At 35.9% G+C, this 27,852-nt stretch overlaps 1 long non-coding RNA gene across 1 annotated transcript; it reads right to left on the reverse strand.

The window, feature by feature from the left end:
• Nucleotides 1–13,013: 13,013 nt before the first annotated feature.
• On the reverse strand, nt 13,014–14,644 carry LOC149990383 (uncharacterized). Its single transcript, XR_016508601.1, has 2 exons — nt 14,584–14,644; nt 13,014–13,426 (listed from the first exon to the last, which is right to left on the reverse strand). It is a non-coding gene; the product is annotated as an uncharacterized LOC149990383 (long non-coding RNA).
• Between the last annotated feature and the right edge of the window lie 13,208 nt (nt 14,645–27,852).

A 27,852-nucleotide genomic window follows, 5' to 3' on the forward strand; every position in this document is an offset into this window, starting at 1 on the left:
TCCCAAATCTTGAGAGAAATTTATATCATCACATTTATAAAGCTTATAGTTTACCAAAAAAATTAGCTTAATGAAATCTTTCAGAAGACACATTATAATAAAACTGTCAAAAATCAAATACAAAGAGAGAAGAACCTTGCAACTAACAAGAAAACTCCCGTAAGGCTATTAGCAGATTTCTTACCAGAAATATGACAGAGCAAAAGAGAGTAGAATGATCTATTCAAAGAGCGAAAAGATAAAAAGAAAATTTCCAACTACAATACTATACTAGAAAATAAAAGAAATATAAAGACTTTCTCAGACAGACAAAGACTGAGGAAGTTCATCATCACTAGACCTTACAAAAAATGTTGAGAGAATTTCTTCAAACAGAAGGAAAGAATGCTAACCAGTAACATGAAAACACGACAATGTACAATGCACTGGCAAAGACAAGTATATAATAAAATTAAGAATACTCTAAATGTGATGATTCATTAACCATTTAACTCTAGTATAAAAGTTAAATGATAAAATATTAATATAATTATAGCTACAATAATTTTAAATAAATACACAATCTAAAAAGGGTATATTTTTACATAAAAACATAAAGTGGGTGTAAAATGTAAATTTTCGAAGGTGATTGAAGTTAAGTTGTTACCAGTGTAAAATAGATGTCATATCTATAAGATGTTTTATATAAGCCTCATGGTAACTAACTACAAAGCAGAAACTTACAGTGGATTTAAAAAATATAAAGAAAAGAGAATAAAAGCATACCACCATGAACAAGTATCAATTCATAACTGAAAGCAGAAAGAGAGGTAGAAAGGAACAAGGGAAAGACAAATCAGTAAGAAAACAATAAAATAACATTAGTAAGTTTTACCTATCAATTGTTTTAAATTTATATGGCTTAATTTTTTCAATCAAAAGGCATATTATTGTAGGTTTTATTAAAATAAACAAGACCAACTCTATGCTGACTAAAACACACATGTATCACTTTTAAGGACACACATAAGCCCAACTTGAAGGGATAGAAATAGGTATCACATGAAACTAAAAACCAAAACAGAACATGAAAAAATACACATATATACACTTACATATATTAGACTTTAAGACAAAAACTGTAACAGACGGCAAAGAAGTTTATTATATAGTAAACAGATCAATTAATCAAGATGTTATAACAATCATAAATATACAAGGTCTGTCTGGAAAAAGTTCAGCCACTGTTAATATAATGTGAACAATTTGTGCAACCTGGCAGCCAAGGAGAGTGGACTGCAATGTGTATGTGTGAACAATGACAATTTAACTGTACTAGTTGGGGGCTGAGGGGCGGTGGTAGATGCTGTTGAGTGAGCATGTGTACTGTGTGGCCATCACATTCAAAATGACTGAGTAGAGCAACGAATCTGTATCCAATTTTGTGTTAAGCGTGAACATTCCTCCGTGGAAACTATTTGGATGATTCAGGAGACTGTAGCTATGGGCAACTGGTGATTGGCAGCTTCATCACAACAACACTCCTGCTCATGCATCTCATCTCATGCAGAGCTTTTTGGTGAAATATCAAATCACGCAGGTGACTCAGAGCCCCTACACCCCAGATTTGGTGTCCTGTGACGTCTGGCTTTTCCCAAAACTAAAACCACCTTTGAAAGGGAAGAGATATCAGATCATTGATGAGATACAGGAAAATATGACAGGGCAGCTGATGTGACTGAGAGAACTGTGTGAGGTCCCAAGGTGCCTACTTTGAAGGGGACTGAGGTGTCATTGTCTTGTGTAGAATGTATCTTGTATCTTGTATCTTCTTCAATAAATGTCTGTTTTTCATATTACAGGGCTGGATACCTTCTGGACAGTCCTCGTATATGTACCCAATATTGGAACACCTAACTATATTAAGGAAATACTAACATATCTGTAGGAAGAAATATATAATATTACAATAATAACAAGGGAATTAAATACCCACTTCCTTTTTAAAAAATATGCTTTATTTATTAAGCTGTTACAGTTGTCCCAATTTCTTTTCCCTCTGCTCCCCTCCACCCAGTGACCTCCACTCCCTCCCGTTGTCCCCCCTCCCTTAGTCCATACCTATTGGTTGTGCATATGGTTCTTCTCAACCTCTTCCTGTCTACTCCACTCCCTCCTACTATGCTTCTTAATTCCTGTACCATCTCCCTCCCTTTCCCCTTCCCCCTCCCTTCTGACCACCCCCCCAAATGTTCCTCGTACCTATAATTCTTTTCCCACTCTCATTGCCTACTTAGCATGCCTTTGTTTCAGTTCCCTAGCTTCTGTTGTTGGTTGTTGTGATACAGTTTTCATTTTAATGTTAATAGTTTTGATCCTTTTTGTCCTAAACAAGTCCCTTTTACATGTCGTATAACAGTGGTTTGGAGCTGATGAATGCCTTCAGTTTTACTTTGTCCTGGAAGCACTTTCTCTGTCCTTCTATTCTGAATGACAGCTTCACTGGATAGAGTAATTGTGGTTGTAGGTTTTTGCTTTTCATTACTTAGAATATTTCTTGCCAGTCCCTTCTTGCTTGCAGAGTGTCTTTTTTAAGTATATTTTATTGATTATATTGTTACAATAGTTCCAAATTTTTCCCCTTTGCTCCTCTCCGTCCAGCACCACCCCTCCCTCAACAATCCCCCCCCCCAAGTCCATGCCCATGGGTCGTACATACAAGCTCTCCTGCCTCACACTTTCATATATTCTTCTTCTTCTTCCTTTAACTAATTAACTAATTAATTATTTTAACAATAAAAAAATAACAGTCCCTCCCTCTCAGACTTAAGACCCTTTATAATCTTATAAAGGACAATGGGCGAAGGTCTCGAGCTCCTCTAGCTGCTTCAAGCTGGACATGGTCGTCGTCCTACCTACGCTTGGGTCAAGAAACCCCTAAAAATGTGGGCGTGTGGAGAGGAAGGTGGCCTTCCCACATGGGAAAGGATCGTGCAGACTCCAGGTCAGTTGGCTGTCCCCGGACAACAGCATGCTTGATTTAACAGGCTGGCATCCTTGTTGTATTCTGGGGGCAACAGATTTGGCAATAGGGTTAAAAGACATCATTCAATCCATAACCACGAGATAACAAAAGGCAAGTATTAATTTTTGAATGTCCCACATTAGGGAAAAGAAAGGCTTCTTTGGAGGAAGGTGTGCCAGGTACACCTCATCTGTCCAAAACCCTTTTGCCCATTATAATTAGTTTGGGCTGAGGAAAATATTTTAGGTTTTCCCCCTCTCAGACCTCTGGGCTCCTTCGGTCCAAGCCATTAGGACAGAAAAGAGAAACCAGTTTTAAAGTGAAGCCCACAGACCACCCCATACTTCACCAACCCAGCCACTTAGTTCAGCCAAACCGTTGAGTCTCAGGAGGCAGCGCTGCAGAGAGGATTAAGTGAGGCCTATACGTACAGACAATCACTCAGGTAATCAGATCATAGGCTTATGCCCTTTGAAAACAGAAAACGCATGTTAATTTATGTAATATAACCCACATACAAGTCTCTAAATCTGTAAGACTGTCCTATTGGAAAGACATCCAGTTGCAAGGCATTTGACATTCTTCTTGCCTGTAAATTAAACATCTTTGATAATGCCACAGACATAGTTTAACTTTCAAATGAAGACAAATTTTAAATGAAAAGAAACTTTAAAGATGGTTAGCTGCACTACTTTATAGTCTACCACTGAGCATTGTGATTTTCCTTGAATAATTATTTTTCTCCTTAAGATTATCCTCCCTGTCATTAAAGGGGCTGCATTAAGTCCATTTTTAATTTATCCTGTTCATTTGCATAATCACAACAAGAGCAGCAAATGATCACATATGATCTTTATGTATGTTTGCTTTGCTGGAACTTACACAAGGAACCTTTAGTGTGACCTTTAGTCTTCCCTTCAGGGCACAGGAACTGAGCCACATACCTGGCATTCAGCCTTGCCTGTAAACACCTGTCTTTTCCAAGTCCTTCGGGTTTTCCATTGTGCCTTAAGGTCCCTTCTAGCCATCTTCCAGGAAAACAACCTTCATTCCTTCCCTGGAGAGATTGCCATGGACTGCACAACCAACCAAGGTACCAGGCCTTTTTTCTTGTGGGCTTTTATTACCTTCTAAAGTCAATCCTAGTTCCTCAGGGCTTTTTGATAACAATCAGAGCCAAGCATGTCTCCTTTAGGCATGACATTCCAGTCAAAGTCATGGTCGACAAAACCTCTATTAGCAATCGTTCTTATTAGTTTTATGCAAAGAACCTTATGTCATTACTTCTTCAGAATACCAAATTCTAGAGGGATCAGGTAGGGAGAAAAACATACAGTGTGAAAGAAAATCCTTGTTCTTCTAATGTTCACTAAAATTGCATTTCCATACTTTACATTTTCTTTTGTTCACTTTCCTACATGTGAGGGTTTTTTTTTTTTTTTTTAAGGTGGTGTTGCTGGCTCAGTTATTAATTTATTCTACTTTCACTTTTCTCCCCACTAAAAATTTTTGTTTGTTTGTTTTTCTATTACAGTTGTCCCACTTTTTTCCCCATTGCTTCCCCTCACCCTGCCCACCCCTTCTCCCACAGTCAGTCCCCACCCAGTTGTCCATGTGCATGTGTATTTATACATGTTCTTTGGCTAGACCTTTCCCCTTCTTACCTCCTTCTCTCCCTCCCCCCTTCCCCACATGATTATTTTCTAACTACCTATTTCTACTCTTATTCCCTTCATCTTTTTCACCCAGCCCCCCAAAGCCCCTCCCATCTGGCAACCATCAGCTTGTTCTCTGCATCTATGAGTGTGTTTCTGGTTTGTTTATTGTACTATTGTACATTCTAAATGTGTATTATACCATGGACTTATACACTTTGTAGTAGTTAAAAAAGTAAATAAAATTTGTGTTATGTGTACTTTACTAATAAGATGAATAAATAAGTGCTTATTTTAGTATAGTAGCCCCTTAATATTTTTCTTTCTGTGTCTACAGGATTGGCTAATCCCAGAAAAGAGCACTTGGAGAGACAGATAATACAACTGACATGTTTTATGAGAAATAGAGGTTGGATTCTCTAGGTTGAGACAAGATCACTCTAATATGCCAGAATTCTCTGATGACAGGTCTCACAGTAACATTTAATGTAGAGAAGAGGACCATCACTGAGGAACTGTTGTATATGATGGGACAGGGTGCCAGAGAGAGGAAAGAAGGATATCTCAAAAAGACAGGAGCTATCAAAGACAAACTCTACCTCTGTATTTTGTCAAGGGCTAGACTGGACAGGATCATATTCTGAATTATTTTATCATTTCCTGAAAAACTTCAGAATAGTGCTCAACTCTATCTAAGTTAGACATGAGCATTTTAAATCAACCTTGGGGTTTATACATCTGAATTCAGTGGATTGATAATTCTGAAAAGTGTAGAGGAAAGCAAGGGTTTTATTTTCTCACAAATTATTTTGTCTTTAAGCCATTAGTCCTAATATTTCCCCTTTATTAAACATTGATACTATTTTTAAAGAGCATTTATGAAGAAGTCCACTATAATTCATATCATTTTAATTAATTTATACATAATTGCGAGTGCATATAAAGACCCTTTTCTCTGCTTTTATTTTAGTTTTTACTCCCATATGTCAGGCCACTGAGTAAGTACAGAAGTCTATTCCTAAATCATATTTGACTTGAAAGCTACCCTGGAAAATTACAGTATCGCGATATCTGCTGGTCCTGTCCATTAGGGTTAGGCCTTGGATTCAGACTCATGGAACTCCCATTTCTTATGGCACAGTTTAGGCAGCGAAGTGTAAGAGTGTATCAACAACAAGAAGTAATGAGTCAGGGGAGCAAAGGGGGAAAAATGGAACTACTGTAACAACATAATCAATAAAATATACTTAAAAAAAGAAGTAACGAATTAGTAAAGCTTAAGAAAAGGTCAGGTGTGGCACTAGTTGAACTTATAGGAAGAAAAAAATGAAATAAAATGAAAAGGTCATGAACTGTATAGTTTCTTATAGAAAGTGAGTATAAGTTTGCTCAGTTTAACATTGGCACTATTTTACTTTCTGTACTGTTAACTAGACCTAAACTTGAGAAGCAATTAGCTCAATAATTAAGAATAGAGGCATAAAACATCCTTAGAAAAACAGGTCTTTAGGAACACTTATTTATAAATCTTCCATAGCAAATTAATTAGTCCTCACATGCCACATTATACTGAAGTGCTATCACTGATGAGTAATTAACATGCTGAGATTCAACAGGTACCAGGAATGACCTCACCAAACTTACTTTTGAAAATGTCTCTCATTGAAATCTTCGCTTGCGTTATTAGCAAGTTTTAATTTTCTTTAAAGAGTCCTTTTTTTGGGGGGGCGGTCCTCTTCTGTTGTGTAAATATTTCATAATAGGATAATATAAGATGACAGCTCTTCAGTGGTGGCTGAAGCCAGCTCTTACAGGTGCAATAGAGCCCATTGTGTCCATAACTTAATTTTTCCTTCTGTGACTCTTCTTTGGTAGCTTTAAATTACTCATAGTGGAAGAATAAACAACACAGAAAGGGGATGGGGAGGTAGAAAAGGGTAAGAGGGAGAATAAATGGTGATGGAAGGAGACTTGACGTTGGGTGGTGAACACACAATACAATATTCAGATGATATGTTGCAGCAATGATTTTCAACCTTTTTCATCTCATGTCACACATAAATTATGAAAATTATGCAGCCCACCAAAAATATATATTTCCCTTCTGACAAAAAATAGGCATAATTTTGATTTATTCACACCAGACAGCTATTGTGTTGGCAGTTGTCATTTTTCTGTATTTGACGGTCTAAAGGAAAAGAGGTCAGTGCCTCTGACTAAATCAGGTACTGCCTGCTTTAAAAATTCTTGTGGCACACCAGTGTGCCTGATGTAACATGCCCATTAAAAAGAGCTGTATTATAGAATTGTACCCTTGAAATCTATATAATCTTACTAACCAATGTCACCCTGATAAATCTAGTTAAATTTTTTTTAATCCAAAAAATATATACTTACTTGAAAGTCAGTTCAACCATTTTAAGTTCATATCTGTAATTTCAAGAATTGTTTTATGTATAAGAATCTTTCCTTGGCTTTGCATATTGTTTCATACTCATGTACTCCAATGACTTGAAAGTGTGTGTGTGTGTTCCCCCAAAGAGACAAGAATATGTAGAGTATTATCTTAGTTTGGGGTACACAAAATTATCATATATGTTATAAGTTATATTGGAAGAGGCCTTAGAGTAAGTGGGTGCTTGCAGAGCATGGTTTCAAAGATACAGGAAAATTACTAAATGAAAAAACTACTCTCATATACCCACAGTTCCTTCCATCATTTGCTACAGGATTTTAAGGATTCAGTAACAGCCCTTCTACTGTGAGAGATTGAGGTTACCCAGAATGCATATATAAGTTCTCACACTCACAAATATTTCATGAACATAAAATTTAACAAGGATTAGAAAGAAATCAGAAAACAAAGAGGGAGCAAGCAGAGAAAAGCCAACTAGAACCATCAAAAATAAACCTTACTTTCTATTTTTATCTTTATTTTCTTCCAGGAAGATGCTGAAAAGAAAAATAAATAAGTGAAAAAAATTCAGAAAGAATTCAACTTCCTGTCTTTTAGACATGGAAGCATTAGGGTTATTAAATTTGCAAATATAATTTGGAATCTTTCTGTAGCAGCTTGCTTGTACATTATTTTATACTCAAAGCTTCCATTGCTGAGATCAATGGACTCATTGCTTGGGTTTGATCACTTGGCATTTTTTGAGCCAAACCAAAGCCTCAAAGTAAATATTTCCGACATAGATCATTTAGGCCACAAATGAAAATGTAAGGAATAGCAGCAGGGAAAATATTGCTTTAAAGTTTCTTGCAAACCATACTGCATGAATTAGTGACTAAGGAATGCTGCTAGCAGGAGACACAAAAAGAGGAGTAAGGGGTAAGAGGCAGCATTTTAACATTTTCACCAGTTTCAAGTTGTTACAACTCCAAACCCCAAAAGTTGTCATGTTCCTTCACATGCTAACTAAGCTAAACTTCTGTTGCTTCTCAGACTTGTAAATCTTTCTCTTTGATATGTTTCCAGGAGCCACAAAGAAAAAGAAACAGTAGCATATAGCGTCTCTGTGTTTAATTCCAAAAGGAAGAAATCTGCAGTAACTAATAAACCTCTATATGCTGTTGGGGTGAAACATAAGTAGGGGCAATACTTTTAGTAACACAAATAATTTTTTTCTGAATAAATTGCCCCCAGGTGACAGGTAATTGTGCAGACCACATTAATGTAGCCACTATGTTTTAAAAGCTACTCCCTTCTTTACTGATCAACTGATTCAGGCTGGACCTTTGGCTTATGGAGAAAAAGCCCCATTCAGCTAAATTTATAGCCATTTTTCCAAGTACACTCTATAATTGCTCAGAGGAGAGATGGAGACTTCTGGCTCTCTTTGCCACTTCATATGATAAATGTGCATTTCTTTTAGAAGAATCTTTTCTTTTTGCTTTTTTGTTTAATCCTCACCTGAAGAAATGTTTATTGATTTAAGAGAGAAAGAGAGAGAGAGAGACCGAGAGACAGAGAGAGAGATGGAGATTGATGTGAGAGAGAAACATTGACCAGTTGCCTTCCTTACATGCCCCAACCTTGGATCAACCCCCCAACCTAGATGGGTGCCCTGAACAAGAATCAAACCTTCAGCCTTTTGGTGCACAGGAGGATGATGCTCCAACTAACGGAACCACCTGGCCAGGGCAGGAATATTTTATTTTTTATCCCATCTGAAAACTGCAATAAAATGAGGAGAAGACAGGGGGTAGTGCTGTTCAAATAGCCTCTCCATCAACATCTAATCACACAGTTACTCTTGTTCTTTTGCTAATAAATATAGTAATTTGCTAGATTTCCAGAGGGAAACACTAACTTACAAATGTGAAATGAATCCAGTCACTAAGTCATTCAAGATTGCAATCAGTTTTATTGAGCAACTATTATGTGCCAGAAAACTATATTTGTCACATATATAGATGATCCTAGATGACAAAGTTCAAACTGTCTTTCTGTGAGCAGTTTCCCCAGATGTAGCTTCATTTTTGTCATTGGCATTTTTAGGAGACATGTAAGAAGTGTAAAACATAAATTAAGTATGTGTAGACTGCAAATCACTATTAGGATCAATTGTCATAATGTCACACGTGAGAAATCAAGTTACCAGAATGCAAAAACTAGAAAATTGCAGACATAATAAAGTTGTAATTAAGGAAGACTTTAAAATAACACATCTGGCACATATAATTTAGGGTAACAAAAGGGAAAAAGTAACTACCTTTCAGAGTACAGTCGTCCCTTGAACAAGGTAGGGGCTGGGTCGCGAACTCCCTACCCCAGCACAATCGGTCGAGAATCTGTGCATAGCTTTAGACTCCCCTAAAATTTTACTAATAGCCTGTTGTTGACCAGAAGCCTTACTAATAACTCAAACAGTAGATTAATACATATTTTGTACATATATAATATACTGTATATTTACAATAAAGTAAGCTATAAAAAACAGAATATTGTTTAAAATCATGAGGAAAAGAAAATACCTATAAAAAACAAAATATTGTTTACAATCATTGCAAAGAGAAAATACATTTTTTTTTTGTATTTTTTAAAAATAATTGCGTAGAAGTGGAACCACGCAGTTCAAACTCATGTTGGTTTAAGGGTCAACTGTATATCCTGGACCAAGTGCACAACAGAATTTGCTTATTTGCTTCCACCTCGATTGCCCTCTGCAGTTCTGACTGGAAGCTGATACTGAGAAGGATGACTCCAAGTCCTGGATAGTCAGCTAACATTCTAGCATGGTCACCAAGCTCTCTTGAATAAACTAAGAAATATAGTCATGCATTTTCATAAGTTCTTAAATAACTTTTAGTTCAACTCAAATCTGAACTAATTTAATCCGAATCAGTTTAATCTCCAGGTAAATTGAGTCATCACGGCACATAATCAATCACACCCACCACTCCAGCTCATCCCCCTTGGGGTATTATTAGTCTGTCACCTTGACAAAAACTATTAAATTACAAAGTGAGAAGGATAACTCTTTGAATCATTAATCATGCAGTAATTCTTTGGTGAAAATTAGTTAATCGGATTTGGGAATGTGCCCTTAATGAACTAAAGAGCTCTGGCTGCTGGTAAAAGGGGAGTGCTGGCCAGAGAAGGGAGGCCCAGGGTGGTCACAATAGCATGAACTTTGAGAAGCAGTAGCAGGATAGGATGGTATAGCAGGCTAGTTCAGAGCATAGGAAGGCCACAAAGGATGCGAATGGGGGTTACAGACTTGTGGGAAAGGAGGGGCTATATCACATTATGATATTTTTACCATAACAATACATTGTACATTTTAAACAATGATATATGTCGATTATAGCTCAATAAAGCTGACCAAAAAAAGCCTGAAGATATGAAATAGAATGAGCATTTCAGGTAAACAGCACTTTGATACATTGCTAATGGAGTTAAAAATTTACACAGCCAGTTCAGAAAGCAGTTTGCTAGTACTGAGTAAAATTGGAAATGTGCGGACCTTAACAATCCTGCATTTACAATTTAGGTGCACATTTTATATAAATACACTGTACATAATGATACATGTACAAGAATGCTGAAGTCAGCATTGTTTTTAATAGCAAAATTAGAAACAAAATTATCTAATCCACTGGAGACTAGACATAGATAATATATTTATGATAAATTAAATAAAAGTTAAACATTTATGTATGTATATACACACACAAATAGATATAAATCTAAAACATTAAAAATCAACATGGAGAGAAATTAGGGGAAAAGGGGACAACTGTAATTGAAAAACCAAAATAAAAAAAATAAAATAAAATAAAATTATGAAAAAAAAATCAACATGAAGTGACTTAATTTTGGCAATTAAAAATCACAAAATATACTATTCAGTGTCACCCTTATTTTATAAAATAAAGTGTACAATTTTCATGCAAATAAAAAATGTGAGGCAGACATAGCTTTAGAAGTAAGATACAAAATAAAGCTAGTTTTATGAAAAACTCATTGTATTATCCAAAAAAAGTTATTTTTTTAATAATTTGCTGACAATTTTACCACTGACTAGTGTTTGAAAGTTTGTTTCTATATGAACAACCAAATATTTCTTATGGTATTGATTTCTATTATATGATTATCTATTTACAAAAGTACTTGAGGACGTTTTTTAAAAATTGTTTAGATCTAAATGGACTAAAAAAAAACCATTTCCATTTTTAAGTCTTTTTAGTTTCTCACAGTTTACCACAAGGGGGCGTGTGAAGATCAAATACAAGAATAAATTTATTAAACGTCCGATTTTAAAAATACAGTTTTTAAACTTTTTGAAAAGGTGATTTATTTTGCCACAGGTGTGTTTACTTTGTAAAACACAGTTTAACTGAACATTAGAGTTGGCTAAATATTAAGTCATTCCATATTCTTTCCTGAATTTGGAGCTCAGAAAATGGTGTCGTTGTTTTCCGAAACAGTTGAGCCCTCTTGGTTTGGTGGCTGAGGAAAAAAAGTTAACAGGAACATGATTGCAACTGTCACTTTAACAGGCAGGTATTTCAGGGTGGACAGGAACACCTTTTGTGAAACTGGTTGTCTTAAGGAAACTGATGACATTTGAGAGATTTTTTTCCCACTTCTTCATGTAATACAATTTTTAAAGTTAAATTTATTTCAAAATGTCTTTAATTAAAATAATTAAACTTCAATTGTTATATTAATCACAAATATGTGTACTCCATTGGTTATCATTTTCTCTCTCTCTCTCTCTCTCTCACACACACACACACACACACCAAAACTTGCATGTCCCAATGGACAGCTGAGCAATTTTGTGCAAACAAATATACACAAATCATCCTTTTCATAAATTCATGAGACGTTGCCTTTAGGGCTCTAAACTATTTGCCGCAATTCCTCGAACAGAGAATATTAATTATAAGGGAGGATGGGAGAAGTGACAACCAAGCAAAACAGAAATTCAAAATGGAAAAATGTTCCAAAAACCTTAAAAGCAGATATTTCCCAAGTGAAATATATTCTATTTGAAATATTACACAAGCACAAATTCAAGCAAATGGTTTAAACGTTAGGTAAAAGTTGGCAACAAATTTGGATATGTATTCCATGTATTTCAACCAGCCCACTCTAGAAGTCTGCAGCAATTCTTTTTGTAAGCGTTATGAGAACAAGAGCCAAAGTTTTGAAGATTCCGTACAGGGATATGACGAATTAAATAAATATTTCAAACCTATATCACATTTATATGAAGGATATGAGAGGCTGAAACAAATATAAACTGAAAGGCTGATATTCTTTTTGTGTCACTCATAACTTAAATTTAAATTGGAACCATTGCAATGTATAGTGAGTTCTCAAAACATTGTGTATAGGAAGCCAGAGCAAACAGTTACTTTTCAAAACTATCTTGTCCAGTTTATAGCATGCATTATTATCTGCTCTATGTTCTTTTAAAATGTGATGGACTATTTCATTATCTTGTAGATTAGAAACTTTGGAAATACTATGTTTTCTATGCTAAAATGCCATCTTCTTATTGAGTTTACTAATGAATTTATTTTATTCAACAAATATTTATAGTATCTCCTGTGCCAGGCAACTATGCTTTGAGAAATAAATGTAAAGAAACAAGCCATGATCTCCATGTGGGAGATATTGCCCAGTTGGGAGATAAAAGCACAGAGCCAAGAAAGGTTAAGTCATTGTGCAAACCAGTCATGTTATAGAACATGCCAAACAGACAGTAAACACTATTGGAGTTCAGAGAAGCAGAACGGAGAGGTTTAAGAGCCTATGAAGTGGATGAGCAGAGAGAAAGGAATTGAACCTTTCAGTTAATCAAATGAGTGTGAACAAATCATTAAACAGAGATTGGTGAGGTCTGTCTGGAAATTATCCAGCCATGTGCTCTGAAAAATAGAGGCATTTATTGAAGAAGATACAAGAAACATTGTACACAGGACAGGACACTGCAGTCCCCTTCAAAGTAGGCACCTTGGGACCTTACACAGTTCTCCCAATCACCATCAGCTGTCCCATTGTATTTTCCTGTATTTCATCGATGGTCTGAAATCTCTTCCCTCTTAAAGGTGGCTTTAGTTTTGGGAAAAGCCAGAAGTCACAGGGCACCAAATTTGGGCTGTAGGGGAGCTGAGTCACCTGGGTGATTTGATGTTTTGCCAAAAAGCTCTGCATGAGATGTGATGCATGAGTAGGTATGTTGTCATGATGAAGCTGCCAATCACCAGTTGCCCAGAGCTGTAGCCTTCTGAATCATCCAAATAATTTCTGTGGAAGAATGTTCAAGCTTAATGCAAAATTTAATGCAGACTTGTTGCTCCACTCCCTCAGTCATTTTGAATGCGGTGGCCACACAGTACACATGCTCACTCAATGGTGTCTACTGCGTCCACGGACTAGTACAGTGAAGTCATCATTGTTCACACATGCGCATTCCTGTCCACTCTCCTTAGCTGACAAGTTACATCGATACTGCGCTAACCATTCTCATTATATTGACAATGGCTGGGCTTTTTCCAGACAGGTCTTGTATGCACGATGACTTAGTGACAGAGAATATATTAGTTAGGCTAAACTGCATATTTCATATTTAGAAACAATGGGCAGAAAGATTAGAATGAGGAGTAAGCTGGATAGCGTGAGCAAAGGGGGACATGGTTTATCTTGTGAAAATGGGTAACATTAAAGTATTTGGGTCAGAGCAATTGCACAATTAAAAAGTGTTATAGAGAAGATAAAGCTGGCAGGGTTTTATAAAGCAAACTGGAAGAGAGAATTGGAGGCTAGTGCTATGATCCAGATGCAAGATGATATGGAGTTAGAGAATGATGGAAATAGAAATTATATTACGAGAACTACTTCAGAATTCATCCATACTATTAAAATAGAATCATCATAAGGAGTTGCTCCGGCCAAACCTTTCAATTCAAATTGGGACTAGGAGGTGCCTAATCTTAGATCAATAGAACCTATCATTAATGCTTTGATTGCTCAACTGACTTTACAGAATGCCCATGGAAACTGGTTTGTTTTTGCAATCAACTTTACCCTACTCTAGAATTCAGCATGAAAAACGAGTTGGCCATTCTGGATTAGGAAGCAAAAGTAAGATTTGGTGTAGTAAAATTAGATTTAGAAGCAGACCTAGGTTTGAATCTTGTTTCTGAAGATATGTGATTTTGCATTAAGTGCTTAACTTCTCCAACTCTCATTTCCTCCTATGAAAAATAAAAATATTTGTATCTATATTATAAGGCTATTGCGAAGACTATATAAGATAACTTAAGTACTGAATGAGACCTATAGTACAAAGATACATCTAAAACTTCTTACGTATAATTAATGCTCATATATTATTGTTTAGTTAATCTTTTTGTGTGTGTGTGTGATCTAAAGTTAAACCCTCAAGACCAATCAGAACTGACCTTTCTTGAACCTTGCCTGCTCGAATGCAGAAGGCTGGACCAGATAATTTCTTGTGGTTCTTCCCAGTATCAATATCTTCTACTCTATAATTAGAAGCCCTAAAGCAGATTATTTCCAAGAAAAATATAAGGCATATAGTCCAAACCAATATAATTTAGAAATATCTAAGTCATTGTTCCCTAATTTAATGTCTACCTGCCCTCAACTCCCTTTCCCTCTGGTAATTACCATACTGTAGTCTGTGTCTATGAGGTTTTTTGTTTTCTTTTTTGCCTTATTTCCTTTACCTTTTTACTCAGTCCCCCAACCCCAATCCTCTCTGACAGCTGTAAGTCTGTTCTCTGTATCTGTATTAAGCCAGTTGGAGAAAGACAAATACTGTATGATCTCACTTATATGTGGAATCTAATCAACGAAATAAACAAAAAAAGTTATTGTTTTAAAATATGTAGAGAAAGAATGATGGACAGGTCCAAACAAGAAAGAAGATGATAATAAAAAAGACAGGAAAAGCAGTTCTCTAATTATTTTGGAGACACAGTTGGTAAAATGGCTCTGTAAACATGTTTACTAAGGGGATTATAACAGATAATAGCAAGTCTGTGGAGCCCTAAAGATCGTCCGGGATTTCTGTGAAGTTAATTATTTATTTGCATGGACTTTGACTTGGCAGACACAACAATAGTACTACATCTCCTTTACTAGAAACCAAACTTGAAAGAGCTGAGATTTCTGATTTGGTGAAAACCAGTTAAGTGAGCCAGCTGTATGTTGAGATACTGGACTATGGACTTATTCTGGGAGCACTTAAGTACGTAAAAATCATTCCTCTTGTCAGGATACGTTACGATGGGGGAGAGCAAACGTTGAACGTGCTCATTTGTCAGGATATACTAAGCCAGGGTTCTCCATTGAGATACTGATGACATTTGGACTTGTACAATTCTCTGTCACAGGGGCCGTCCTGTGCATTGCAGCACGTCCAGCAGCGTCTATGAACTCCACCAACTAGATGCCCATGGCACCCGTTTCTCAATTGTGACAGCCAAGTATTTCTCCAGACATTTCCAAATGTCTTCTGAATAATCTCTGATTTATAACTACTGCTCTGAACCCAAGATGTGTTTGCTCCAAACTTAAAAGTTTGAATCATCAATGTTTTAAAAGTGGAAGATTTTTTAGAAATAATTTCTTCCTCTCATTTTTTTACAAATGAGAAAACTGAGGACTGAAAGAGGAAAGGGATTAGAAATTATTTAGAAATATAAATACTAAATTTAAATACCACCTTTAACTCATTTTTAAATTACCATCCTTTTTCTTTGTTGCTGTCTGCAGACTTTTGAGTCTCATTTATTCGTATATATATATGAATATATATATATATGTATTTAGTAAATCAGTTATCTTCCTGTCCCAAATGACTTTTCATCCCAAATTCTCTCTTGGATCAATTCTTCAAGCTCCTGCCAGCATCCGTTCAGCTGTGGGTTACAAATTCCAAGTATTATAAAAGGACAGCCAAATGCAACAAAAAATTGAGAATCGTAGCCAATCTATTCTATCATCTGGTCACCTCCCTTTGTGTTAAGGGAGAGAAATGCATTAGTAATATATTGTTAATATATTGGAAAATTTTACCAGACTTTGATGTAAGATTATGGTGATTGGTAATTGTTAGTATTCATAGTTCTCTCCCCTTCCCCCAACTTTTGAAAGTTCTTAAAATACTTCTCAAATTCAGTAAATAGCTAGTCTAAGTGTATATTTCTCTTTCCATTAGCTCACTTCAGGTTCTAACTCTTGCTTTTAAAACCGTATAGGCTGTTCAATTTCCTTTCTCCTCCATCAGTATAACAACATAACATTTTGATTTTAACTCACTTAGAGTGAGAAAAATTAATGACATGTGTAAAAATCAAGTTTGGATAATTAGAAAAGCTGCACTGGAACTAATACTTGAATGTATGGCCTAGCTTCAAGTTGTATTTTTTTGTGCAGAGAAATATGTGGAGACATTTTTGGCTCTTATTTAAAAACTTGTGATTAAATGAAACAATTACTTTGAATAATGTTAAATTAACCAGCAATGTTAGTACTGTTTTTCATTATTAGCATTTTATAAATATCTATTTTATTAGAAGCGAACTATTTTAGGGCAGTTTTAAATGTGCCAAGCACATTATCCTTTAAGCGTGCATACTTATCCATGGTTTCTATAAATTTATAATGATGCCACTGTCTAAAGGTCCATTACAACCTAGTAATTAAAAGGCCCTAGGATGCCTTTGTTGTTAGCTCAGTATTAGTTCACCTGAGACCAATTTTCTTATGGTCTTCACTACCACTAACTCCCTCCAGACACACACATTCCACTTTTCTGACCTCTCCTATGTGACTTTGCACCTATAACATTACATTATGTATTTTTTAAAGCCCTGGCTGGTGTGGCACAGTGGATTGAGCGCTGGCCTGTGAACCAAAAGGTTGCTCGTTCAATTCCCCAGTCAGGGCACATGCCTGGGTTGCAGGCAGGTCCCTGGTTGTGGGCGTGTGAGAAACAACCACACATTGATGTTTTTCTCCCTTTCTTTCTCCCTCCTTCCCCTCTCTCTACAAATAAATAAATAAAATCTTTTAAAAGTTGAGGAAGGGCAGAAACAAAAGAAAATCACAAAATCAGGTTCTTCAGGAGTAATTCCTTTTAATGGTTTCATTAGGGTAAGAGCAGTAGTTCTGAATATCCGAGTACTTTCATTTCAGTGTGCGCTAAAATTTGAGTATGCAGTACTTTAATTTTAATATGAATTCTAGGTAGTTAACTGTAATTAAATTGACCCTTTCTATCTTAGCCTCATTTTCTTATAATTTGGAAAGATAAGTGAGGATTTTTAAGGATGTAGATTCTGAATATTCAGTTCAGAGTTAATGCTAAAGTTAAAAAGATTGGGTAAATCATCGAGTGTAATCATTTGCTTAAAATGATATAATATATCCAAGCCATATTAAGATGAGTAACATGAATATCTCACTTATTATGAATGATAAGGGAAGCACATACATGACATAGTTTATAGATAATTATGTGATAGAACCACAGTGATTAGACAAGAAGAACAAATAAAAGGTCTCTAAATTGGAAAGGAGGCAGTAAAGCTGTCACTATTCAAGGATTGTATATAGAAAACCCTAATGACTCCACCAAAAACCTACTAGATCTTATAAATGAATTCAGCAAAGTTGTAGGATACAAATTTAATATTCAGAAATCAGTGATATTCTTATATACCAATAATGAGTTATGAGAAAGAGAAACTAAGAAAACAATCCCATTTACCATTGTAACAACAAAAATAAGGTACCTAGGAAGAAATTCAACCAAGGAGGTAAAAGACCTATACTTGGAAAACTGTTGGATACTGAAGAAAGAAATTGAGAAGATACAAATTAGTGGAAGTATATACTATGTTCATGGATTGGAAGAATTAATATCATTAAAATATGTGTATGTGTTTCAATAACACTGAATTTACTGGAAAGATTGCATGCCCAAGAATTAGAAAACCAGACTATTACCCTTTACAATCAAATGCAGTGTCTTTTGACTAGTAAATAAAGTTTGCTGAAGTTATAAATTTGCAGCTCTTTCTCAGATGCCTGTTTTCCTTATATTTTACACATTGTACTTGATTTCTTTCTATTATCTACCACCATCTCTGTACAGTAGATTATGAAACCAGACAAGAGATTTAAAAGCACATTTCAAGTAAACTATACTGCATACCAATTTAACACCAAGTTTTCTGAAGTTGCCAGATGCCTTAGCCATGTAAGTCACTTCCTCTCGTCAATTTCATTGCATGTTCTCATCTACTTCCTGCACTAAGCACCAAAGCAGAATATATATAGAGTAGATTCTGTTTTGAAATGTAGACAACCTAAATACAAAACTCTTAGTGAAAGTCAAATGCAGCTATCAGTAAATGAGGCTCATTATCATGTGTAAACTGTGTATGGTAATACACTCAGTACTAGGCTGTTAGCAAATGTATGGCATCATTTAATAATTAAGGATTAGGTAAATGGAGCAAGGAAATAGCAGGTAAAGTAAATACATTTCCACATTCCTTTGACCCAAGTTCTAATGTTTCACTTCTCTTATCTGAATATCAACCTACCAGTATGGACAAGAGTATGATTGAGGATAACAATATAAAACTACAGTAATTCTCAGACCCAGCACAGGAAAAGATGTCTCCTTTATTTATTTATACTGCAGCAACTTTGCCTTGTAAAGTGGCATGATCTGCTGCTGCATACTGCCTCTGTTAAAGAAAAATGCTACTGCATTATTCTTCAATATATTCATATATAATTTACATACATATAAGCATAAAGGAGACTGGATGGGAAGTGTAATTTTGCATCCATTTTATTCTTTCTTTCTGACAAATATGGTTATACTGCTTGAATTTTAGTCACTGAGTCTTTAAAAACACCAATATCAATATAAAAATTATTGACGGATAAATATCTGTTTTTTCAAAACCTGATATTTTAGGTTGCTATTTAATTTCATACTATTCAACTTTGGAAAAGAGGTTAACTTCAGTGACCACTCTGAAAATATAAGCCACAGATGTGGGACTAATGTGTTGAAGGTCTGTTCTGGAAAGCCACATTAGTATAATTGGCAAAGAGTATACTTTCTTTTTGGCCCTGGCTGGTTTAGCTCAGTGGATTGAGCGTCGGCCTGCGAGCTAAGTGTCGCTGGTTCGATCTTCCAGTCAGGGCACATCAGAGAAGGAAAACTCTGACTCCAAAAAACCTCCGCTGCCTTGCGGCATACCTCTTCAGGGGAAAGGCTAAGGGAGTAAACCCTGACAGAAAATCCGGAGCCGGAGTCCCTAAGGCGGTTTGACGTTGTAGTCAACACCGGCAACTCCTGCGGCGCACCTGAAGCCAAGCTGTATTGACTCCGTCTTTCCCTTGGACCCTTCAGTTGCGAAGAGAGGGGGGGGTCTGCTGCATGGGCAACAGCAGACCCTCCATATTACCCTGCCCAGGCTCTGTAGCTTCAGCGTCATCGCACTTGATTCAACACGGGAGGAGACAGATACCGTGTCACTCCCGAGTCGGACTGCACAGCCATTCTCGGCGGTGCAGATAGACTCTTAAGAAGCTACACCATCGTCTCTCGAGACGGACGGCTGCCGACGACGAATTTACATACAATAAATTTATTGTTTAAAGGATATAATTAAGTGGTTTTTAGTATATTCATTGGGTGATGGATGTTCTAAATCTAGAACATTTTCATCATCCCAAAAAGAAATGCCACCTCAGTTAGCAGTCAATCCCCTTTATCTTCTAAAACCTGCTGCTAGCAACCATAATCTACTTGTTTCAAAGATTGGCCTGTTCTAGATATTTCAAATAAAAGTGGTACCATATAACATGAGATATTTTATAACTGACTACTTTCACTTAGCAAAAGGTTTTCATTCTTTATCTGCATCAGTTCTGCATTCCTTCGGATGGCTGGGTAATATTTCTTTGTATGATTATACTATATTTTGCTTATCCACTTATCAGTTGATAGACATGTGTGTGGGTTCCACTCTTTGGTTATTATGAATAGTGCTGCTGTGAATATTAGTGTCCAAGCTTTATGGTAAACATACATTTTCAAGTATGTTGTTTATACATCTAGAAGTGGAATTTCTGGGTCATATGTTTAACTTTTTAGAACTGTTCCAAAGTGCCTGCACCATTTTACATTCCCACCGGTAGTGTAATTAGGTTCTGATGTCTCTCCATTCCCATCGACACTTGCTACTCTGTCTTATTAAGGTCATCCTGGTGGGTATGAAGTAGCATTTCAGTGTAGTTTTTATTTGCATTTCCCTTTTGGCTAATAATTCTGAGTCTCTTTTCATGCATTTATTGATCATTTTTATATTTTCCTGAGAGATCTTATCCAAATGATTTCCCCATTTTTGTAAGTTTAATTGTCTTTTTATTGTTGAATTGTAACAGTTCTATGTATTTTCCGGATACAAGCTCCATGTCAAACAGTTTTGCAAATATTTTTTCTCACTCTGCAGATTATCTTTTGACTTTCTTGATGGTGCCTTTCAAACCATAAAATATTAAATTTTGATGAAGTGTAACGTATTTATTTTTTACTTGTGTGTTTGTATCTTACCTAAGAAACCACTGTATAACCCGAGATCAAGAAGATCTGCTCCTACTTTTTCTTCTAAGAATTTTATAGTTTTATCTCTTATATTTAGGCCCTTTATCCATTTTGAGTTAATTTTTATGTACAGTGTAGTGTACAGGCCCCAAACCTTTTTGGCACCAGGGACCAGTTTCATGGAAGACAATTCTTCCACAGACTGGGGTGGGGACACAGGAGGCAGAGCTTGGGTCAGGGAATCAAAGTATAATAAATATAAAGAGCTTCCCAGATAAGAAAAAGCTAAAGGAGTTCATCACCACCAAGCTAGTATTACAAGAAATGTTAAAGGGCCATCCTTAAGAAAGAGGAGGAAGAGAAGGAGAAGAAGAAGGAGAAGGAGAAGTTGAATAAGAAGGAGGAGGAGGAGGAGGAGAAGATCAAAATCTATGGATGGTGCCAGTTGGGTATTGGAAATATCAGGGATAACACTTCATAAGTTATATGATTGTCCCTAATCACTATGCATATACTTGGCATTAATACAAAATAGTATTGATTATAAACTGTAATTGAAAATATTTTTAAAATAAAAAATGTAGATGAATAAAGCCATTGTTTAGGAAGGGCAAAACTTGACTTCAAAAACATGACTAATAAAATGACATAAAAAAGAATGAAACCTTGTTATATGAAACAACATGGATGGACCTAGAAGGTATTATGCTGAGTGAAATAAGTCTGAGAAAGACAAATGCCATGTGATTTCACTGATATGTGAAATCTAAAGAACAAGTATATAAACAAGAACAGAAATAGACAAATAGATACAGAGAACATTTTGACAGTTGCCAGATGGGAGTGAGGTTGGGGGATTGGGTGAGAAAGGTGAAGGGATTAATAAGTACAAATTAGCAGTTACAGAACAGTCACAAAGTTGTACAGCACAGGGAATATAGTCAATAATATTGTAATAACTATGTATGGTGCCAAGTGGGTACCAGATTTATCAGGGTAATCACTTTGCAAGTTATATAAATGTCTAATCATCCAGTTGTACAACTGAAACTAATAATATTGTATGTCAACTCTAATTTTAAAATAAAATAAAAATAAAAATTTTAAGATCCTGCATGACTATCAGACTGTCAGTGAAACCAGCACCATGAAGTCTGGCCACTTCGTGTGATAAAAAGTCATTATTTTAGGATTTGGGTGCTTAGAACTTCTCTTTCTATCTCTTTGTCCTTTCCTTTCTTCCTTTCCTTCCTCTCTTTCTTTATCTGCTTTTCTCTCTCTCCCTTCCTTCACTTTCTTTTTTTCTTTCACTTTCTTTTCCTTTTTAAAACGTTTTCTTTAGTGAAACCGCACTCACTCACCTATACATCATCTTTTGAGTTTTTTTACATTTCTATTAATACCTGTACTCATTCCCTACCTTCCATGCTCACCATCCTTCTGAGCTCACTGCAGCTCTTTGCTACTCAGATGCATTTTCCCCATTTAATTTCTTTTACAGATTCTACTAATTTCAGAAATTTAAGTTTGTCTAGCATAGATTCTGGCATATATTGGGTTTGAATTTTTCATTTAATTTGTCATCTATAGACATAATGAGGGAAGGCAGTTTCTGTAAGGAGAATTACCTTTAGAAGAATCTCAGTTTTTAGAGAATCTTTCCCTATTCTCACCATAGAATCTGAAACTTAATATATTTAAAAGATTATACTAAACTTAGGTTAGAACATTAGGGTCATTAAAGTATAACCACATTTATTTTGTCTTCCTCCCAAGTTTGGACATGTAATACATATGTACTTTGTCAACTTTTTAAAAAGTAACGTGAAAGACAGTGTGTGGGTGTGCTCTTTTTTCAAGAAAGTAAAAGTAACTGGAATGCTTTCATCTGGATTTGTGAAAAAATTTTGTCTGTTACGGCTTCATACCTCATGGTGTTGAGTTTCTGAATGCATGAAGGTAGGCACCTTATCTGAGGTTATGCATTCTCTAACTCTAGGAGATGCATATCAGTCCATAGTTTTTGTATGTCTTCGTTTGTTGCCACAACTCTCACATAACTGAAAGCATTTGCAAAACGTTGCCACCGCCAGTTCATTGCAGTATATCTATGTTTGGCAGAGTAAGTTTAAAGCAAAGGAAGTGAGATGGCCTCTTGAGTTCTGAAACACTGTAGCAAACCTTGATTTCCCAGATTATCTTTCATGTAGAAGATCATATACTCTTAAGCATGGGTGATATTCACTTCATAGCAGAGATAGTTTTCAAAAGTTCCTTAAAGTGAATTTCCATACATGTTTTATGGCTAAAGATTAAACAGCTAACCTTAATTATTTTATTTTTAGCATGCTAAAATACATTACTGAGATTATAGCCAAAGATACCACATTCCCCCAAACAAACTAAAACACATATTGCAGTAACTAATTTTATAGTGTAACATTTGGAGTATGTAGACAGTAATCCTGGATAAGGTGAGCATCCCATACAGTGTTATCTTTCTCTTCCTTTTCTTAATGTGTGATTACCCCATAAAATCCAAATTAAACAATTTTACTGAGAACCTCTTATAAAGGCAACACTGTGACAGGTACTGTTGGGCACATGAAGAATTACAACTGACTCTTGTACAGTAAACAAAACTTTCACATGTAAATAACTACATTGTCTTCTAAGAACTTGTGGAAGAAAGCAAGAGGGAAGTCTCTGTGTCACAGAAGGCAAAAGAAATTAATGTATCTAAAGTTACATAGCAATTATGTGGACTCACGGACAGATTACTGAACTCACAAAGCAGTCCTATTTCTGTTTTGCTTGTGGCATAAAACAGGATCCATTAATTTAGGGAGTATATAATCTAGATTGAGAAAAGTTACATCACAATAGACTAAAGCAATAGAGTAGTTGTCAAAGTGAGTAGAGGATAACTATAGAGGTTAAAATTTAATAGAAAAAATTTTAAAAATAAATAATATAAGCAATCCTTCTCAATAAATTAGTAATAAAAGCAATCCCAAAGGAAAATACTGACATACCGAACTCCACACAAATGTAAAACTTCTGTACGTTAAAAAATAACTAAAACAATTTTAAAGGAAATAGTGGAAAATATGGCAGCAAATATGACAGACAAAAGATTAGTCTTTATAGTCTATATAAAGAGTTTATAAAATTAAAACAAAAACATGAAAGTACAAATAAATAAGTGGGCAAAGAACATGAACAGACCATTTATAAAAGAGGATGCTGTGTAATAGTTGCTGGGAGGAAGGGGGAAAAGGGGACTAAAGGGTAGTGGAAAAATACAGTAAATATTAAATTTAAAAAATAAAATGGAAAAAACAGAAAAAGAATACAGCAGCAAATCCACATGTGAAAAATATTCAACCTTTTTACTACAGTGTTTAAAGAAACAGGAAAAAGCACAGAACATACCATTTGGAATATTATATATCTTTAAAATTAGGGGATAAAGCACAAAACTGGTGTGTGTATAAAACTGTTGCTATAAATTGCTGGTGGTATAAGAGCCATGGCAATGTACATGCTCTTTTCTCAAAAACCTCTTTTCAGGAATTTTATTCTAAGGAAATCAGCCAAATGGAAAGAAAACTGTATGCATAAAGTTATCAATTAAAACATTATTTATAATAACAAAAGAGTAGGAGAAGCAACCCAAGTGCCTAACAATAGGGAAATGCATGAATAAAATATGACGCATGCACTAGATGGATTATTATAAAACTATTAAAATATCTTTCTGAAGATGGCACCAAAATACAAAAAGATTTATAAAACAGTGTTAGTTGAAAAATATCATGTTACCTGCTATGAAAATATACACACCGCATGACTAAAATGGACTATGAAAATAACAACAATAGAAAATTTGCTGATATCCCCATGACAGACTAATTTCTGACTGTTTCACATGTGTTATCGCATTGAATAATGATAGCAATACTCAGAACTATGTACTGTTGTATTTCTTGTTTTCCAAATGGGGAAATTGTGGCTTAAAGATGTTAACTATTCCAGTGTCACAAAGTTCATAAATGGGACAGAAAACCTATGCTCTCAAATACGATCTTTTTCATTTAGATACCTGGGACTCTGGGTCAGGTTCTCCAACCTATCAACCTCCCCACTTCTCCAGTTTTTCTTTTATGTTGCCCTGTTTTTATAATAAAAATTAACAATTAAAGAATGTAATGAGAAATAAGGCTGTTGAAGATCCATGACCAAGTAAATAATTGGCGAAGGGATTCAGCGAGAGAGATTCTTTAAGGCTTAGTGGCTTCGGACGGCTCTAAGAAAAAGATAAGTCCTTACGGGATCGGAGGCTTGCCTGGAGGTTGCAGAGGTGAAAGGAATAAGGTGCTACAAAGGGTAAAAAATAGCTTAGTTGTACTAGTAGAAACCATGGTGATATGTGTGAGGGACCTAAGGCTGAACAGGAAAGGCGAGAACTTTAATTTTTAAGACAGAGGGGTTTTTCCTTATTCCCAGAAGCAATGGAGAAGCAAGGAAGAGGTTTCCTTCCTTCCATCCTTCATTTCTCTCTGTCTCTCTCTGTGTCTCCCTCTCTGTCTCTTTCTAAAATGAGCTGCATTTTTGAAAGATTGATATTATGGTAGAGCCAAAGATAAACAGGAGCAGGCAGTGAAAATGCTCAAGAGGCTTTCAGAATAAACCAAGGGTGAGCTTGTAAGAAGCTGCAGCGAGGGTGGCAGTGCTGCAAATGGAAAAGAACAGATGCAAGAGATCTTGTCCCAAAAAGCTTGGCAGAATATGGTGACTGATTGGATACAGGGTGAGGAAGAGCAAAAGTATTGTCCAATTTCCTAACACTCCTGCCCACAACGCTACACAAGTGCTAAATGCTTTTGGCTCCTGTGTTCAGTTTAAAGGATTTGGAGTTGGTTTTGTACTTTTTTCCCTCCCAAGCATTTCACAATGCCTTCTGAGATAGAGACCCAAAAGGGTGTGGCAAAGTCTGCCACCATTCTAATGAAAAGATTAGTGCTCCCAGCTCCTTAGTTAATGTCTACCAATTTAAGCTTAACTCAAACGTGTAAAAGCACCTACAGAGACTTTCGCTGCAATAAAAAAAGTAAATTAAACCATAGAATTATAGATCTATAGACCTGTGTCCTCGTTTTGTGAGGGTAAATCTAAGGCTCTGAGAAGGGCCCTGACTGCCTGAGTTTGTCCTTAGAGCTCTTTGTTTGGCAAAGCTAATTTTTCAGCAGTATTTTCCTCTAAAATTTCTAGGTTGTCCAGCTCTGATTAGGAGTGACAATCTGTATTGTGACTAGAAAGTGACAGTTCTTTAACATACAGCATGGAACTTAGCCAACGAGTGTCTTTTATGATGAATGAGGTCCTGGTTTCTACTAGAAACATTACCACATAATATATCAGTTTTATGTTAAGTGTTCTGAAGTTTTTATAGTCTTTCCATTCAATGTGCTAGGGCCCCTTGTCACAGGGTCTTTCTTAAAATATGACCATAGGGCATTTAAAGAGGTGACATGATGATTTATAAAGCCTTCTTCATGGATCAGGCATAAAAAGCAAAAGCACGTAAACCAAAAACATTTAGTTCTGTGAAAATTGCTGTTACATACAACTCAATGGTAAATAGGTGCACAGTCAGCGAGTGAACATTCAAAAAGCAGCTATGAATTTATGTCTAATTTATAAGATCAATCAATTAGTGTCATAATAATGAAGCTCTGGAACACACCCTCAGGCTAACCTTAAAATGATCACAGTTACTACCACATGCTCACCATGCAGGCAGGATGTCCTAACCAAGACAAGGAGGCAGCAGACTCTATGGCGGTAAAGGGAACAAAGGGTGTTGAAGGGTGAATGGAGGGCACCCAACAGAGGGTGAGGGGGAAAAAACAGATGTTTTCTAGAGAAAACTGCAGACAGATTAATATTAAAAGGACACTGGATGATGATTGCAGCACCTGTGCTTATTGTGACCCGGAGTAAATCATCACAATGTGATATTGGATCCGCCTGAAGACCAGCCTGCAGATTCCGATGACCGTCCATCACACCTGTTCATTTCTTGTCACCAGTCAGCCTCCGGGTAACTCTGTGTGTGTGTGTGTGTTTGCCCAGCTATGTGTATCGCTCAGGCTGAAGCAAATGGTAATAAAAATAAAACAAGAAACCCTTTCACACAGATTAGAAACTTCAGTGGTCCCAAATTCGGATGAAATAGACCAAATAAATAAGCAACAACAAAGTCTATACCAAGATAAAAAATTGTTATGAAAAGGGGAAATGCTATATAGCATTAGCAAAAGTAGTTATTATTTTTTCTGTGGAAAAGGTTTTAGTGGTGCAGGGATATAAGTTTAATCATCAGCAACAGCTGGATCAGAGCAGATGCTAAACCCAGGAGGTAGTAGACTGTAGTAGAAACAGCAGGGCAAACATGGGCTTCCAGTTCCCTTTTCCTGATAACTGACTATGAACTTTGAGCAAGGCACTTTCTGTGCAATCAGAGAGAGAATTGAACAAAACTTTCAAAGTCCATATCTGACATTTCAGGATTCTATGAGCTCTCATTCTTTTTCCGTTTGTTTTCAAAGGAACAAATCCTTCAAACATACCTATTTTGAGAATGCCTTTTCTTAGGGTCCCAATAGGAAGGCACAAGTATATCTGTAATAATAATTTCATCATTATGTAAATATTAGTCATATCAGGACCTCCAGTATTGAGTTTGGATTCTTCTTTCGTACAATTGGGAGGTGATAGAACTCCTCACTTAGACTTTTCAATCCAAACCTCTTCTATACCCAAAAAACACCCCTTTAAAGGAAATAACATTGATGAAATCAGGCTAAGTTAGCAGGGAGTAGGACGATGGTAGAGAAGCAGAAGCATCTGCTTCCAGCTTTTCTAAAAGAAAGTACCTACTGGGAAAACAGAAAATTCCTCATTGCTAAACAAACACACTCTTTGCAGGTTTAGGGCCATAAAATTGTGAGGAGGTTAGCTCAGCTGACTCTGTGCCATAAGGGAAAGAGCAGCATATATAAAA

Source organism: Furipterus horrens, unplaced genomic scaffold, assembly GCF_987537825.1.
Source record: "Furipterus horrens unplaced genomic scaffold, mFurHor1.1.pri manual_scaffold_17, whole genome shotgun sequence".
Taxonomy (NCBI): domain Eukaryota; kingdom Metazoa; phylum Chordata; class Mammalia; order Chiroptera; family Furipteridae; genus Furipterus; species Furipterus horrens.